This window comes from Macaca fascicularis, chromosome 9 (assembly GCF_037993035.2).
Source record: "Macaca fascicularis isolate 582-1 chromosome 9, T2T-MFA8v1.1".
NCBI lineage: Eukaryota > Metazoa > Chordata > Mammalia > Primates > Cercopithecidae > Macaca > Macaca fascicularis.
Genome location: NC_088383.1, coordinates 2,999,560 through 3,016,743, shown reverse-complemented (window position 1 = coordinate 3,016,743; position 17,184 = coordinate 2,999,560). Strand labels below are relative to the sequence as shown.

Here is a 17,184-nt window from a genome sequence, read left to right as displayed (position 1 = left end):
AGCTAGTTTGTTGCAAGTAGATAGGTATACAGCTAGTTAGCTGCTAGTAGAAAGGTATGCAGCTAGTTGGCTGCTAGTTAGACAGGTATGCAGCTAGTTAGCTGCTAGTGAGACAGTTATGCAACTAGTTAGCTGCTAGACAGTTATGCAGCTAGTTAGCTGCTAATAGGTATGTAGCTAGTTAGCTACCGTAGATAGGTTTGCACGTAACGGTCAAGAGAGTCATTTCAAATGACAGGATAGTACCTATTAATTTTTGTAAAACTCCAGCTAGTAAATAATTTCTAATATGTAGTTACCTTTACTAATTATTAGTATTTTTTAATAAATGCCTTTGATTGCACAGTTTTTATGACTATAAATGTGAAAAACAGTTCATCTGCTCAAAAATAATCAACAATTGACTGAATATCTTAGTAATATTCTCCAAATTCCTAAAATCAGGAAGTACATTTTTAGAGCTAATTTAAACTATTCTTCTGTCAAACTCAATACTTGTCGTTTAATATTCACCAAAGGAAAGCATCTCGTTCTGAAAACCTGTATAGATTTTAAGAGCTTTTAAATTTTTTTTTTCTCTTCCTCAAGACAAATTGATCCATTAAAAACAAACTATAAAAAAACACCCTCTGGTAATTCTATTTTTAGACTAAAAATGTTTCAGACAAAACTGTTCTCGTATTTAGACAAGGAAGATGGAGAAAGAAACAGAAAAAGAGAGAGTGCAAGCATGCCACACTATGCATTTCAGATTTAACAACAAAATTCCAATGATACAAGGGACTACTTTCACTTATTTTTTCTAATAGATATTCGCTTCATATTTTTGTATTTTAATACAAGTTCTCCGAAGAAAAATATGCATGAAGTGTTGATTTCATAGGAAGCTGAGGAAGGTAAGGAAAATGGTGTTTTTATTTTTAACTAGATACTGATTCTGGTGTTTACACATGTACTCTGATAATGCATGAAGATGATGTGAGAAATACTCTCTTGAAACCCACTGACTGGTTCAACTCAGTGTGGCATGCTCACGTGGTCGAGGCTGCGGCCGTGGTGGCTGTTTGCTCGCCGAGGGTGTGCACACTCCTCCAGAAGCCAACTTGCAATCTACACAAGTGTCTTTGACCAGATTAGTAACTTGCAAATTATTCAATCCTGCTGTGCTCACAGGAGGAAACTGAGGCCTTGGCTCATAAATTCCAAGAATTTTTCCTAGGCATTCTACCTCCAACTGGCCACTTCCTTACTGGGACTTTTCCACACTCATATGTTTGCCCAGCCATGCATTTGAGGCTCTGGTTTCGATGCTGTTTATCCACAGGCTTCATGGCAGGATGGTGGGACTCAGGCAGGGAAGCAGGATCCTAGGTGCTGGGCTGAAGTCGGCAGGTGGCAGACAGGGTAAGGGTCACCTGCAGGAAGCAGGTGCTGAGGAAAATAACAACAATGATGAAAAATTATGCTTGGAATTCATTATTAGGCTGTCACATTTGCATAGTCCTAAGAATTACCTGAGATGATTTCCTAAAGGCCAATTCATGGATTTAATTGTGTCGACAGGGGATAAAACTCAGAACTCTTTGTTTTAAACAACAATCCATTGAACTCTTAGGTAGGAGGTGGGAGAGCAGAGCAACAGGGCTGTGCGTGCTAGGTCCTGGGGTGTCTTGGGAAATCCTCTCTGGCTAACAGCACACAGCAGCAGCCACCCAAGAGGGGAAACAAAGATGGGTCTCTCACCGGCAACAACTCTCCCAATCATTCACATTTCAGGTGTGCACAGCACTTTGGGAACTTTATTTTTTCATCTTCCAAGATAATTTTATGGTTTATTTTAGTCAACTTTCCAAGAATAGAAATGGTAAGGAGTGGAGACACTGAAGATCATAACCTCCTGGCCCAAATCCTTCCAGCAGGGTTGGCCCCATGGATGTCACAGTGGAACCTGCTTCCAGCAGGGTTGGCCCCGTGGATGTCACAGCAGAACCTGCAGAAGGAGCAGAAAACGTAGCAATTAGCTGGAAGGTGACCTCAGCGACATTTCCTAGCAGCATGCACTTTTTAGTTACTGTAATCTTGGTTGCAAATGGGATTGTCATTTTTACCCACTTTACCATTCCTGTGCTTCTTACGGAGAGGAACAGCCACGGTGTTGAAAAGAGAATTCCACCCATTTGTTCTTGTTGGACTTTCCATGAATGAACAGAAGAGTGAATAGAAACTTTCTATTTATGGTTTTGGAAGCTTTCTTAGATTTCAAAACTGCATTTAGAATAAGCATTGAAATTTATTCCATTTATATATTTTGTTAATTTCCTGCTTTTACCAGCATTATACTAAATCCATAGGATACAACAGTGATTTATCTGAGGTTTTACTTAAGAAAACTATCGTCTAACTAGTTAGTTTAATAAATGTACAATTTTTATTTTAATTTTTAATTTTTTGAGACGGAGTCTCTCTCTGTCACCCAGGCTGGAGCGCAGTGGTGTGATCTCCACTCACTGCAAGTGCTGCCCCCCCGGTTCATGCCATTCTCCTGCCTCAGCCTCCCGAGTAGCTGGGACTACAGGCACCCGCCACCATGCCCGGCTAATTTTTTTTTTTTTTTTTGTATTTTTAGTAGAGATGGGATTTCACCGTGTTTGCCAGGATGGTCTTGATCTCCTGACCTTGTGGTCTGCCCACGTCGGCCTCCCAAAGTGCTGGGATTACAGGCGCCCGCCACCATGCCCAGCTAATTTTTTTTTTTTTGTATTTTTAGTAGAGACAGGATTTTACCGTGTTTGCCAGGATGGTCTCAATCTCCTGACCTTGTGATCTGCCTGCGTTGGCCTCCCAAAGTGCTGGGATTACAGGCGTGAGCCACCGCGCCCAGCCTATAAATGTACAACTTTTAATACAATGTGGTAAATGTGTCCATGGAATTTGGAGAGTAGCCATAATAATGGTCCAAGTGTTTCTGTATGCATCGTTTTACGTGCTTCTTACAGAACCTGCGTGCATTAGGAAGGCTCCGTGTTTTCAATCCTATTTTAACTGAGAAAAGACTGAAAGTCAAAGTCCAAATGACCCACCTTGGGAAATGCACGAGTAAGTGATGAGTCTGGGATTCTCTCTGGCCTCCTGCCTCCAAATGCGACGTGCATCCCACTGGTAGTTAAGGAGTTTGAAAGCGTTGGTTACTTCACAGCAGTTTGGGATCTGACTTTCTCTCTACAGGGGTGGAGGTTCTGGTTGGCAGCCTCGGTTCAGACCATCTCTCTCCAAGCTGGCAGGACTATTTAGGGCACTGGTATTTATGCAAAGATAGAACAGAACTGCAATTACCTGTTCATTTGTTCCCCAGTATGATTGTCAGTCACAGTGAAGCCATGCTTTAAAAGCCTTGTCAATCAGGGTCCATGGCACGTGAAGCTCTGCCTTCCTGTCTCGTCAAGCTCTGAGTTTCACGCGTGTCTCTTAAACAAAATGCCTCATTCTGGACATTTCATTGCTCTGTCTCGACCTGCACTCTCAAACTATCTTTATTCTCTGTTTTAAAAGGAGGAATCGGTGTGATTTTTCCATTTACTAGGCACATAGTCCTAATAGCTAGACACAGAACAGCGTGACCGAAATGGGGATGGTGTCCCTAATCGTGTGCCTGTCCAGCAAGTCTAACTCGGATGAAAACAAGTACATTTTATTCCTCACCAGGTTTCTCAAGAAGCTAAATTCCCCTCCACCTCCACGCACGCCTGGTCTCTCCTCTTGTGCAGCTGGTCTCAGTGCCTCTCCCTCTTACACTGCCTTCTGCTTAGGAAAACGAAGCTTGTTCGTTGCAGCCAGGGCTTCAGGTCAACGATTAAATTGTTCTTGCTTCGGCAGGCACATGTTCATGTGCTGAATCGCATCAGTGAGATTAGCCCCATTTGTCCCTGTAATAGAGATACAGGTGGGACCAGGGAAAGGAGCCAGGAAAATGTGCGCAAATTCTCCATTTTCTGCCTAGAATGCACTGCAGTAAATTAGCGAATTTTCATTTATTTGGCGACTTTTATGAGCAGAAGTGAGTTAACGTTTTTGCTTTGTTCCTCTTGGAAGGCATAAAGGAAGTCTGCAAAGCGGCTCGAGCAGCGGCCACTGCACCAGCCTGGAGTTCGGAGGGGACCCTGGAAGGCAGGACCTGGGCCTTGACCGTGTACAGCTCCGGGGACTGAGTCCCCGCCTTCGTGAAGTGAACACACGCGGTGCGCTGCTGCGTGCCCTGCAGGTCCACCCGTGGCGATCTCCCTCTCCAACACACAGGGTAGAACTAAAAGGATGTAAGCCTTGTGATAAAATAACCACGTTCAGAGAACTCTGAGGTTCTTATAGGAGCAGAACTATCGTTATTGGTGACTTAACCCCCCGTCACAGAAAAACAGCTATGGAGAAATGTTGAAGGGAAAAGACGAAACCCAAAAGTTAAAGAAAATAGAAAGAAAGAAAATGGGGAGAGACCCTGAGGCAAGAGACCCGCAGGAAGAGACAGGACGCTGCCATCCTCTCTGGGCAGCCCAGCAAGGCTGAGGATCTTGGCCCCCACCCGGCCTGGGCCTGGGGAAACGCACTCGCCCTCATCTTTGCAGGAAGAGCCGTGCCCCGACGCCCACAGGAGCCAAGTCAGCAGTGCTTGTGTGGAGCTCTCAAGACAGCAGGTGGCTGCCGACCGCAGACAGCTGTTTCCCTCCCATTCCCCAGCAACTATGCTGGTCCTGTGGGTCCCCCATCTGCTGGTTCCCAAATGTAACAAGCCCCAGCGTGAACCTTCATCTCCACCCAGTCCAGAACCCACTGGGCTTCCCCACCGCATGTGGTCCACATGGCAGCAGTGGATGGGACAGCCACTGCCCAGGCGCCCAGCCCAGATGCTGTGGAGTCCCCACTTCCCTCTCCCTGTCACGTCCAGGGGCATGTCCCATGGGGTCTGTCCTTGTCTGCATCCAACCCCTGCTGGCTCTCCCTTCACCCCAGAATCCCAGTCCCAGTCATTCTCCTGATCCCCATCCTTCTCTGGGTCACTCGACCCCTTTCCTGGACACCTGCACTTGCCTTCTGATGCCTGCCTGGCTCTCCTCATCCCAAATATCAGTGCCCCAAAGGTTCCTCTTTGTATCTTGCTTTATTTACCCCAGTGACATTTATGACCTGGGGAGCTTGTTATCTGACAACTTCAGTCCCTACCTTTCTGGACTTATCTCTGTATTCACACCAGGGCTGTGTTTTCATCAGACAGGCCCCAGCCCATGACTCAGCACTGTGGGATGCTTGTGCCCCCCACTCCCACAGTCACCAGATCCCTCTTGGATGATTCAGCTGAAGGCCTCCTCTGGGAGGAGCCCACCCTCTCTTAGAGTGTGCCTTTGAGTCTCTTCCTACCTTGCACCACCCATTCCTGCCCCTCCCTTTTCAGGCGGTGAGGCTTGACCCGTGGTGGAAGGTGCTCCCTGACAGCCCGTGTTACCCCTGTTCATCCCTCACAGGCATATTCTCCAATAGACTTCTTACACGTTGGTTTCACTCCTGTTTCTCAAAGGACCTGAGCTAACTCAGGAGGTACCAGGATTGGTCTGGGAAACATGCACTGCGATGAGACTTGGCTGGACCCACCGACCACAGGCTGTGAAGCAGGTGCCATCATGAGCAAACCCTCAGAGCCAGCCTGGTTCGTCTTTGCATGCCCCGCACCTGGAACAAGCCAGGGCACAGTGGGCACTCACGGCGCGTTTATAAAAAGAATGAAATAATTAACCAGCCTCAGTGAATTAAACCAAACCAAACTAGTTTAAAAGCAGCCCCTCAAAGCCTAGGGAGCAAGAGGCAATCTCCAAGTGGTCTTTCTTTGTGTCCCCTCTGTCTTCAGGGTCGACATTTAAGGCCCACAAATGTGACAACCATGGATGTGAATGTCATTTGAAACCTTCGCTGTTTTTCATCCGAAAGGTATTCTGATTGCATGTGACATCAACATATTGATTTCTATCCACTATGCACTAAACTTTCTATGAAGGATTGTAAAGTTAAAACGAGAAGTAGATTGTGTGGTTGACACGTTGGACATGATGACAGTCCTGGGAACCACCACAGACTCCCAAACAGTTGCCAATATGAGACAGCCTATTATTAAACAATTTTGGAGTGATATGGTTATTAATTGCCTTAAAAAAGGAAACAGTCCTTACACACAGGGAAGGCATCAGACAGAAGGGATCTCAAAGTGGGGGTGTGAAGTGAAGGAGCAGTTTCCTCTCGGCATGGAAATGTGTAAATATATATATATATATATATATATATATATATACACACACACACACACACACACACATATAATTTTAGTCTATGCACAAAGTAAAAAAAATAAAGGCTTACACTGAAAAGTAAAATGTAATTTGTCATAAATTCCTTGCCCCATTCACTCTCCTCTAAGTAGCAATTGACATGATTCTTAGTGTTCCTTCTGAAAAGATTTTTGCACATGAGTCAGCAAGATAGCTTTCATTTTAACACAAATAGAATCAAATGGCATATGTACCTTTGTACTTGTTCTAATGAAATATTAGAACATTTCCTATCAGTACATAGAGAAGCATCTCATCCTGTTTGAAGGTTGATTGCATTTCATTGTATTGAAATTCATAATTTCATAATTTATGAAATAAATATTTTAATCAGTTTTAATCACAATTTATTTTAATCGTTTTTCTATTAATTGACTATGTAGGTATTTTAGGTTTTTCTGTTACCCAAAATTGTAGAATTTTCTCTCCTCTCTGAGTATGTGTGAGTGTGTGTGTGTGGGTGTGTATGTGTGTACCTATGTATGTGTATGTTTCTGTGTATCAGTGACTGCATGATGACTGTGTATGGGTGTTTGTGTGTGTGCATGCAATTTTGAACCTATATTTTGCTAGTGTCTGTGAAACTTGGAATTTCTTCTTGGAATTCAACCATACTATGATTTCTTGGATATTAATAAAAGAACATTTTAGGCTACCAAGAGACAAAGACTGGTCCTTCCTGACAGAGCTGTTAATTTATTCCCAGATCTCTCTATGCTGTAACCCACTCAGTGCCTGAGGATGAAGTTTTATTCATCACCCTGACTCTCTTGGGCCCACAGCTACCAGGTGGCTGGTGAAACACGTCCTAGTACACACGGGTGGTTTATTTTGCAATGCCTCCACACTTTTTGTTTTCCTCAGGGTAGAAGTTGAGTACACAAAAATATATATAATTGTGACCCTTTTGACTCAGGACAGAAGAGTGTTACATGACTGTCAAATGAGGGAATATATAAATTATTTCCAGACACCACAAGGTGGGCTTACCCTTAAATTATTTTACAAACATGAAGTAGAGTTTCGATCAGAGAATGAGGTTTAACAGAGTTTACAGATACCAGCCAGCTCTGCAGAGGCCCCGCAGCCCTTTGTGTGGCCTGCCGAATACCAAAGGAACACAGTAGGATTTCATTATTCACTTTTAGTTCAAGAGGAGGGGGTTGTCAAGGGTTGATATTAAAGGAGTTTTGTTGTTGTTTTTGTTTTGGCCTTCCTTCCTTCCTTCCTTCCTCCCTCCCACCCTCCCTCCCTCCCTTCCTTCCTTCCTCCCTCTTTTCTTCCTCTTTCCTTCTTCTTCTTTTTTTTTTGACAGAGTCTCACTCTGTCACCCAAGCTGGAGTCCAGTGGCGTGATCTCAGCTCACTGCAACCTCTGCCTCTCGGGTTCAAGGGATTCTCCTGCCTCAACCTCCCGAGTAGCTCGGATTATAGGCATGAGCCACCATGCCCGGCTAATTTTAGAGATGGGGTTTCACCATGTTGACCAGGCTGTCCTCAAACTCCTGACCTCAGGTGATCCACCTACCTTGGCTTCCTAAAATGCTGGGATTTCAGGCTTGAGCCACTGCACTCTGGTCCTGGCCTTTCTTAGAAATATCAACAAAGCTAAATTATTAGCAATGGAATCGACGTGTCAAAGAAAATATGTTTTAGATTTTGAAAGATATTTGCCAATTAACTTCCGAATAGTGGTAAGCAATTTGGGTACACTAAGCTTCTGGAAAGAACAGGGAAGTATGGTTGAGAACAGGTCTCAGGGACAACGATCCAGCCACTGCTGAGACCATGGCTCCCCTATTGCTCTTTAATGTTGAGCTGATGGTGGGCCTTAGAGGAGAGTCGTCCTGCATATCCAGTTTTGCTTTCTGTGGTTTTAGTTGCCTGCGATCAACTGGAATCCAAAAATATTAAATGAAAAATTTCAAAAACAGACAATGTAAAGTTTTAAATTGAGCTCCATTCTGAGTAGTGTGATATCATCTGCCCCCATCCTGCTCTGTCCCACCCAGTACATGAATCATTGCTTTTTCCAGTGTATCCACATCTTGGACACTACCCGCCCATTAATCACTTAGCAGCTGTCTTGGTGATTAGATTGACTGTGCTGATAGCGCAGCTGGCGTTCAGGTGACCCTATTTTTTACTTAATAGTGGCCCCATGTGCAAGAGTAGTGAGGCTGACAATTTGGAGATGCCAAAGAGGAGTTATGTTATTAAGTGCTTCCTTTAAGTGAAAAGGCAGAAGTTCTTAACTTGAGGAAAGAAAAAAAATTATATACTCAGGTGGCTAAGATTTCCTGTAAAATGAATCTTCTGTCCTTGAAACTGTGGAGAAGGAAAAAGAAATTCATGTCAGTTTTGTTGTTCCACCTCAAACTGCACAACATACAGGCACAGTGTGTGATAAATGCTTAGTTAACATAGAAAGGGCATTCAATTTGTGGGTGGAAGACATGAACAGCAATGTATTTCAACTGATGGCAATCTGGGGTTTCAGGCGTCCCCTGGTGGTCCTGGAACATATCCCTGCGGATAAAGGGAGGGGGTGACTGTAGTTACCAGTGCAGACACCAAATGTGTAATTAATGGATTAACTGAGGAGCTTTCGCCACACTCCTCTGAAGAGGGGTTGCTTATTGGTGCTTTCAGGGACCACGATCCTACGATTCCAGTAGTCACCCCAAACTTACATTTTATGCCCATTGAAATTGAAATTCCAATGAAAACTGAAGTAACCAGAAAATATTATTTAGCATACCCCATGATGATTGGTAACAATTAAAGTTTTAAATAGAGTGTCTCTTCCCCGTTTGATTACAAAATATTGCATTGGGACACATTAATTAAATATCATTCTGGACTGTAATCTCTGCTTATTTTTATCAGGGGGCTTGTATGAACACTGAAAAGAAAAATTATAACTATAAGATTATCCTTTATTATATTTCTTAAAAAGACACAGTTTTTTGAAAAACTAAAAACAATTTTAAACGGAAACATCGTCAATATGTTTTCTGACTCACGACACACATTGTTATACAATATCATCCTAGGGCCTCTGCCAAATTCTAGCACCTGAATTGAGACACTGTTTTTGACAAATGCATTGCTAATTACTTTTGGCACCACTCAGCTCTTAGGATGAAAAGCTGCTGTAGACAGTATTACCCTGAAACAGAGTGACACCAAACAGTTATTGTAAGAAGGGGGCAGGTGGAACACCCAGCCGTCGCCTCCATTAGTCAGGACAATGATATGTGATTGCACCTCCTTGTCCTGTAGCTGTAATCCCATCATGGTTCAGTAGTTCAGTCCGTGTGCTCCACAATTACACCACCATTCCCAAGTGTGCACACACGCATACACCCCCCCCACACACACACACACGCACTCAACCAACAGCAAATTACCACTACCTGGATGACTTAAAACAACAGAAATTTATTCTCTCCCGGATCTGGCTTTCTGAGTTAAAAGAACTTTTATAGTGGTATGATTATATACCAAATTCTTACCTTCCGTTTATGAGGAGCTCTTGCAACAGCTTGATTTTAATGCCGTTGAAGAAATATCACATATTGTAATCATAATTAGGAAATAAGGAACCGAGCACTTGTAACAATCAATTCATTTTAAAGTTGAAACTGCATATATATAAAAAGTAAAATTTAATGGGTTTAGGTATATTCACAGAGTTGTGCATTCACCACCACAATCAACTTTATGATATTTTCACCATCTCAAAAGGAAGCCCGTACTTGCTAACAGTCACGCCTCAATTCCCCTCAACCTCCCGGACATAGTCAACCACTATTGTACTCCTCTTCTGTATAGATTTTCCAAGTTTTTGACATTTTTATATAAATGGAATTACATAATATGTGCCTTTTTTAAAACTTAGGGCAATGTTTTCAGTGCTTATTCATGTAACACCTGCTAATATTTCATTTATTTTTATTGTTAAACTATATTCCGTTATGTGGATATATCACATTTTATTTACCCATTCATCATTTGAAAGATGTTTGGATAATTTGCGCCTTTTGGCTATTGTGAAGAATGCTGGTGTGAACATGCATGTACATGATTTTGCATAGGCATATATTTTCTTTCTCGGGCGGATACTTGGAAGTAGGATTGTTGGGTTATATGGTAATTCTTCTGTTTAACCTTTCATGGAACTTCCATGTTATTTTCTTTGCAGCTGTGCTATTTTATGTTCCCGCTAGAAATGTACAAAATTTCAATTTTACTGTACCCTCACCAACACTCGTTATTATGTCTTTTTTTTTTTAAATATAGACAATTTGGTGGGTGTAAAGTGACATCACATAATAGCTTTGAGTTGCATTTTCTTGATAGTTAATAATCTTGATCATGTTTTCATGTGCTCATTGTCCATTTGCATATCTTTTATGGAGAATGTTTATTCAGACCTTTTCTCCATTCTTAAATTGGGTTGCTTGTCTTTTTATTATTGAGTTTTAAGAGTTCTTTATGTATTCTAAATGCAATTCCTTTATATGACTCCATTACCTAATCAAGGATCAGAAAGATTGACTCCTATGTTTTCTTATAGGAATTTTATAATGTTCACTCTTGCATTTAAGTATTTGAGCCATTTTTAGTTAATTTTATGGTGCTAGTACAGGTGCAGCTTCATTTTTCATATGTGGATATCCAGTTATCCCAAACCGCTTGTTAAAATGAGTCTTTGTCCCCTTACTTAATGGTGCTGGTACCTTTGTTGAAATTCAGTTAACTATAAATGTAAAGATTTATTTCTGGACTCTCAACTGTCTTCTGATATACCATATGTTTATCTTTATGTTAGTCCCATATTAATTGATTACTGTTGCTTTTTGGTAAACTTGATATTGAGAAGGGTGGGTTCTCCAGTAATATTTTATTTTCTCACCTAATTGTCTAGATAGAATCTCCAGTACCAGATTGAATAGAAGTAGTGAGGACAGACAAGTATCTATTTGTTTGTTTCTAATTCAGGCGGAAAGCATTCGGTCTTTCACAGTGAGTTAAGATTTTGGATTTGTTGAGTTGTTTTGTTTGTTTGTTTCCTGTAGAGGCCCTTAAAAGGTCCAGGAAATTCCTTCCTATCCTTAGGTTGCTGAGCATTTTCATCATGAAAGAGTGTTGGATTTTGTAAAATGCTTTGCTGTAATCCACCTTCTAGTATTTTGTTGAGGACTTTTGCATGGATATTTAAAAGATATATTGGTGTATAGATTTTTTGGTTTTTTGTTTGTTTGTTTTCTTGTGATGTCATTTTTAGGTCTGGCTTGCACGTAATGCTATTCTTTTCAAATTGTTTGGAGAGTATTTGCTACTTTTATTTTTTGGAAGAGTTTGTGAATAATTGGTATTAATTCTATTTTAAATGTTTGGTATAACTCACTAGGGAAGCCATCTGGGCCTGATTTTTATATGAAGTGTTTCACAATTATTATTTTCTTGTCTTTTTCTTGTCTTACTTTTTATAGTCTTATTTTTATTGTTATCTTTTATTCTTATATGTATTTTATTTCTTGTCTTCTTTCTATTTTTCCTGTCTATTCAGATTATCTACTTTTTCTTGGGTCATTTTCAATAGTTTGTTGCTTCCTAATAATTTATCAATTTCATCTACGTTATCTTATTTTTTGACATGCAGTTATTTATAGTATTCCCTTTTAATTCTTTTTATTTCTCTAAGTTTGGCAGTGATGTTCCATCTTTCATTTCTGATTTTAGTAATTTGAATTGTCTCTTTTATTTTAGTTGGTCAGTTTAGCCCTTAAGTTGTCAATTTTGTTGATCCTTTTCTAGAACAAGCTTTCAGTTTCATTGATTTACTATTGCAATTCCATTTCCTGTTTCATAAATGTTCTCTATAATCTTTAGCATTTTCTTTATTCAGTTTACTTTGAGATTATTTGCTCTTTATCTAGTGTCATAAGATGGAAGGTCAGTTTATTGAATTGAAATCTTTATTCATTTTAGGGTAGGCATTTACAGTTATATGTTTTCTTTTAAGCATTTATTTGACTGCATACAATAAGTTTTGGTATGGTATGTCATCTTTTTTTATTTAACCCATATTTTCTAATATTGCTTGCAATTTCTTTCCTAACTTATTGGTTATTTAAGAGAGCATTAATTTTCACAGTATGCAATTCCCAATTTCTTTGCTATTAATTTCATTTTATTGTGCTTGAAGGACATATTTTGTATGGTTTCAACCTTTCAAATTTATAGTCTTGTTTTATGTCTTAGCATATGTTCTATTTTGTTGAATGTTTCATATGTCTTTGAAGAGAGTGTGTATTCTGCTATTAGATGATGTTTGTCCATTGTGTCTAGTTGGTTTATAGTGTTGTTCAAGTTTTTTATTTCCTCGTTGATCTTCTGCCTAGTTGCTCCATTCACTATTGAAAATATGATATTGAAGTCTCCAATTATTATTCTTGAAATGTCAATCTTCATTTGTCTTGAAATATTCTTACAATTCTGGCAATCTTTACTTCATGAACTTTAAGGATCGGTTTTATATGCATATATGTTTATAGTTGTTATATTTCTCTGATGGATTAACAATTTTATCATTATAACATGTCTATATCTGTAGTAATATTTTCATTTTTAAAGAAACCCTTTTATGTGATATTGATATAACCATTCCAGATTTCTTGGGGTCACTGTTTGCATTATGTATGTTTTTTCATGCTTTGCATTCAACATATTTGTGTTTTGAATCTGTTGTGTGTCTCCTGCAGACGTAACAGAGATATTGCTTTATTTAGTTTTACAATATATTTCTTTCGAATGAATGATTTAATCCTTTTACCTTTAATATTATTGATAATATTAAATTATATTTGTCATTATATTTGTTTTCTAAATATCTCTTATCTTAGTGTTCTCTTATTACTACTATACAACTTTCTTTTCCATTAAGTGAGCATTTTCCAGTGTAAAGTTTTTATTCCTTTATTTTTTCACAGATTTTTAAGTTTATTTTCAGGTGGTTACTTGGGCATACCATATACTTCTAAGATTATCAGAACCTACTTTAGATTTATATTATCTCAGGTCAAGTAATATATAGAAATGTTACTTCTATACAGCTATATTTATTTTTCTCATCTTTTGTATTTTTTATATGTATTAAATGTATATGTGATAAAAAACAATAATTTGCCATAATTTTTACTTTATGTCTATTAAAAGTCCTGTGAAAATGAAGGTGAGCAAATATGTATTAATAGAATTTGTTACGTTAACCTTCTTATTTTCTCTTTCTGGTTCTTGGCATTTGTTTCAGTGGACTATAGATATCATTTGGTGTCATTTCCTTCTGTTACAATACATCTGTGCTTCCACACAGCTTCTTTATGCTGTTAGTGTCAAATACATTGCATTTCTCTATTTCTCTAGGCTCAGCAATACAATTATATGTATATTGTTTTATATAATTCATTTTTTGTCAGTTAAGAGGCAAAATGTGCTTATACAGTCTTTGGAATTACATAGTTACTTATATCAGTTCTCGCAGTTTTATTTTAAATGTGAATTCAAATGACTATTTTGAATCACTTATTTTTAACCCAAAAAGTTTTAAAATATTTATTGTAAGAAAGGTCAACAAGCAACAAATTATTTCAGTTTTTGCTTATCTTGGAATGCATTTGTTTTATCTTATTTTTTAAATGATAGTTTTGCTGGATATAGATTCTTAATTGTTTTTGTTTGTTTGTTTGATTGTTTTTGGTTTTTTGGTTTTTGTTTCTACCACAGTGAATGTGTCATCCTAGTGCCTTCTGGCCTTCATTGTTTCTACTGAGAAGACAATTCCTAATCTTCTTGGAGATTTCTTGCTTTATTTTCTTGCTGCTTTCCAATTTTTCTCTTTGTCTTTGCCTTTCAGCAGTTTTTAAATATTATGGCTGGTTGTGATTTCTTTCATTTATTATACCTGGAGTTCATTGATCTTCTTGGATGTACAGATTGATGTTTTTCATCAGATTTGGGAAGTTTTCTAACATTATTTTTTCAAATAAGCTCTCTGTTCTCCTTGTAGGAGCCCCATAATGTGTATATTAAACTACTAGGTCATGCCCCATAAGTCCCTTAGGCTTCATTTCTTTCTCTTCATTCTTTTTTGTTTTTGCTTCTCTGAATTGCTATTTGTAAGTGGCCTCCCTTCAAATTTGTTCCCTCTTTCTTCTGCCTGTTCAAATCTGCTATGGATCCCTTCTAATACATATTTCATTGCAATTAATCTATTTCTTAGCTCCAGTATTTTTGTTTCATACCTTTAAAAAATAATTTATGTCTCTGATCTGATATCCTCATTGTGTCTATTTATTGTCTGGTTTTTTTTTGTCTATATTTTTCTTTATCTCTCTGGTTACATTTAAGAGTTTTATCCTAAGTACTTTTTGAGTAAGACTGATATTTGAGTTTCCTGAGGGTTGATTTCTGTCAACTTACTTTTTTCTCTGAAAGCTGATTTTTTTCCCCGTTTTATTCTATGCTTTGGAATTTTGTTGTTATTGCTGTTGAAAAATGGGCATGTGAAAAACAAAAGCCCTTTCTACATTTTGCACGCTGACTTTGTCGTTGGCCAGCACTTCTCCAATTAGCTGGATTTGCTCTGATCCTGGGGATCTGCTGAAGGAAAAAGCTTATAGTCTTTTCAGGACTTTTTTGGAACATATATCTTTCCTTGGCCTGTGTCTGTGGCTTTCTTAATTCTCCTGTACATGTGGCTGCTTTGAATGTCTTTTATTCCTTAAAGAGTCTCACCTAGTGTTTCCTTAAGCCTTGAGTGTTCTACTGTTTATATCCAGCAGTTATCTTTTGCCCCAGAAATGTTAATCTCACTGCAGCTTCGACAGTAGTACTCACTACTTTTCCTAACTAGGATCTGAGTTAGGCTATACCAAGATCCATCCTTTAGGTAGCCCCTGGACAGGTTAGAATGTTGGAAATAAGACTATTTTTCCACATCCCACAGACCAAGATCACTCTGGTAGAGGGTGAGTCAAGAAGAAGTAAAATGCTCCAACATTCTTTCTAGCATTTTGATGATGGCTTTTTCTTGATTAGGATTCACCTGGTTGCTGTAAACCCTGGGTGGCTTTCCAGAGCTCCTGTGTATTGGTTTGATCATTCTCTTGTTGCTGTATTTTGTTTCCAAAGGGGAATAAGAGCTGGGACTTCATATCTACTACACTGTTCATGTTACTCTCAGGCAAAGGTAGTTTTGAGGACAGTATTTTTTTTTACTAGTTCTTAATAGTTTTATTAGTTATCTCTGATAAACTAGGCAGCATATGCATATTGTACTGCTTTTATTTTGCTATAATTATCCACTTAACGGTTTAACACCAAAATATTCTTTGTTTTTAAGACTACCCTTAGGCTGGTACCTCCCAAGATTTTTTCAAATCAAGTCAGTTGCTGTAGGGAGAGCACTAGTGCTTCCTGTTCTTATGGCTTGCCTCCCCTCTTCTGAGCCACTTTTGTGGGTGACGGGGAACAGACTCTGGTTCTGAAGAGGGAAGTGGATTCTGACTCTTTTAGCTTGTTTTCTCGGCATAGAAACTGTTTCCTGCAAGTGCTGGATCGAGGGCTATCAGGACCCCAGCGTTCTTGCCTGCTGTGCTTGGAGTACAGCCTCCACCCTCTATAGGGGCTAGGTAGAGGAAGGGAACTCCCAATCTCTCAGCCATGAGCACCAGTAATTTAGTCTCTGAAACTCAGGGGTTGAGTAGATGAGACATGCTGGTAGCATGCCCTTTTTGGTGGGATACTGTAGTCCTTTACTGGGATCTGAGCAAAAGGAGATCCTTATCTCATTGGTCCCAGCCACTGCGAGTGGAGCACTGCCCAGCTGAGTGAGGGAGGGACGGCTGCAGAGCAATCATGGCCCAGGTAGCATAGATTCCTGCTGTTCTTACTGAGTCTTCATAGATTTTCTCAAATAAATGCTTCCTCATTTACTGTGTGCCCTTAGAACAATTCAAAAAACTTTATTATTATTATTTTTTAAATAATTTTCACTAGTGATAATTGTTTCACTGGAAACAGGTTCACAGGGCTCCTCATGTCACCCTCCTGTAAGTGGGAGTTACTTCTATTCTAGTAACACAAGTAAACCCGAGGTCTACGCAGTTTTCAGTGAGATCTTATAGAAGTTATGATATAAGCAAGCCTTTCTGTCAGATGGAAGGGTTACTATTTCCAGTGAAGGAGAGTCCTCACAACAATATGAAGCTCAGGGAAATGAGCTGAACTTATTCTTGCAGTTGGTAGGAATAAAAACCCATTAATGTTGTGTTGTTGGCAACCACCATAAAGTGCCTATCTTAATATATCAGTGTTAACAATGACACAATGCACCCAAGGGAGGTACGGCAGCAAAGAAACAATTAACTTACCATTTAGTGCCTTCATTTTGCCTGCAGTGAAAGACTAATGAAATCAGAAGTGGCAGCCGTGTGCAGGCCTGGTTCTGCTCTCCCGGGTCATTATCAGCTCACAATGGCTGAGAATAACGGCAGAGCAGATTACTTCTGTAAAACAGGTATTAGAACAGCTCCGAGTACTCGGGAGCCATCTGCCAGCATTAACGTCTTTTCATTAATTTGTATCAGATTTTCTCCAGTCTGTAAAATAGCTACACTAGAGGCAGATCAGGTAGGTTACAGCAAAACTTTGTCTGGGAGGAGCCAGGTGTCCGTGCTCAGGACACAGTCCAGGGATTCCTCATCTTGAGCTAGAGAAAGGCGGGGAATTCGGTTGAAGTTTCTTTCAAC

At 39.5% G+C, this 17,184-nt stretch overlaps 1 long non-coding RNA gene across 2 annotated transcripts; it reads right to left on the bottom strand.

Moving 5' to 3' along the window:
- Positions 1-1,770: 1,770 nt before the first annotated feature.
- LOC123575498 (uncharacterized) lies at positions 1,771-16,914 on the bottom strand. Of its 2 annotated transcripts, none has more exons than XR_012417200.1 (2): positions 16,807-16,914; positions 1,771-1,990 (listed from the first exon to the last, which is right to left on the bottom strand). It is a non-coding gene; the product is annotated as an uncharacterized lncRNA (long non-coding RNA). The 2 variants fall into 2 exon arrangements; XR_010577663.1 differs by lacking the exon at positions 16,807-16,914 and adding an exon at positions 3,081-3,216.
- Between the last annotated feature and the right edge of the window lie 270 nt (positions 16,915-17,184).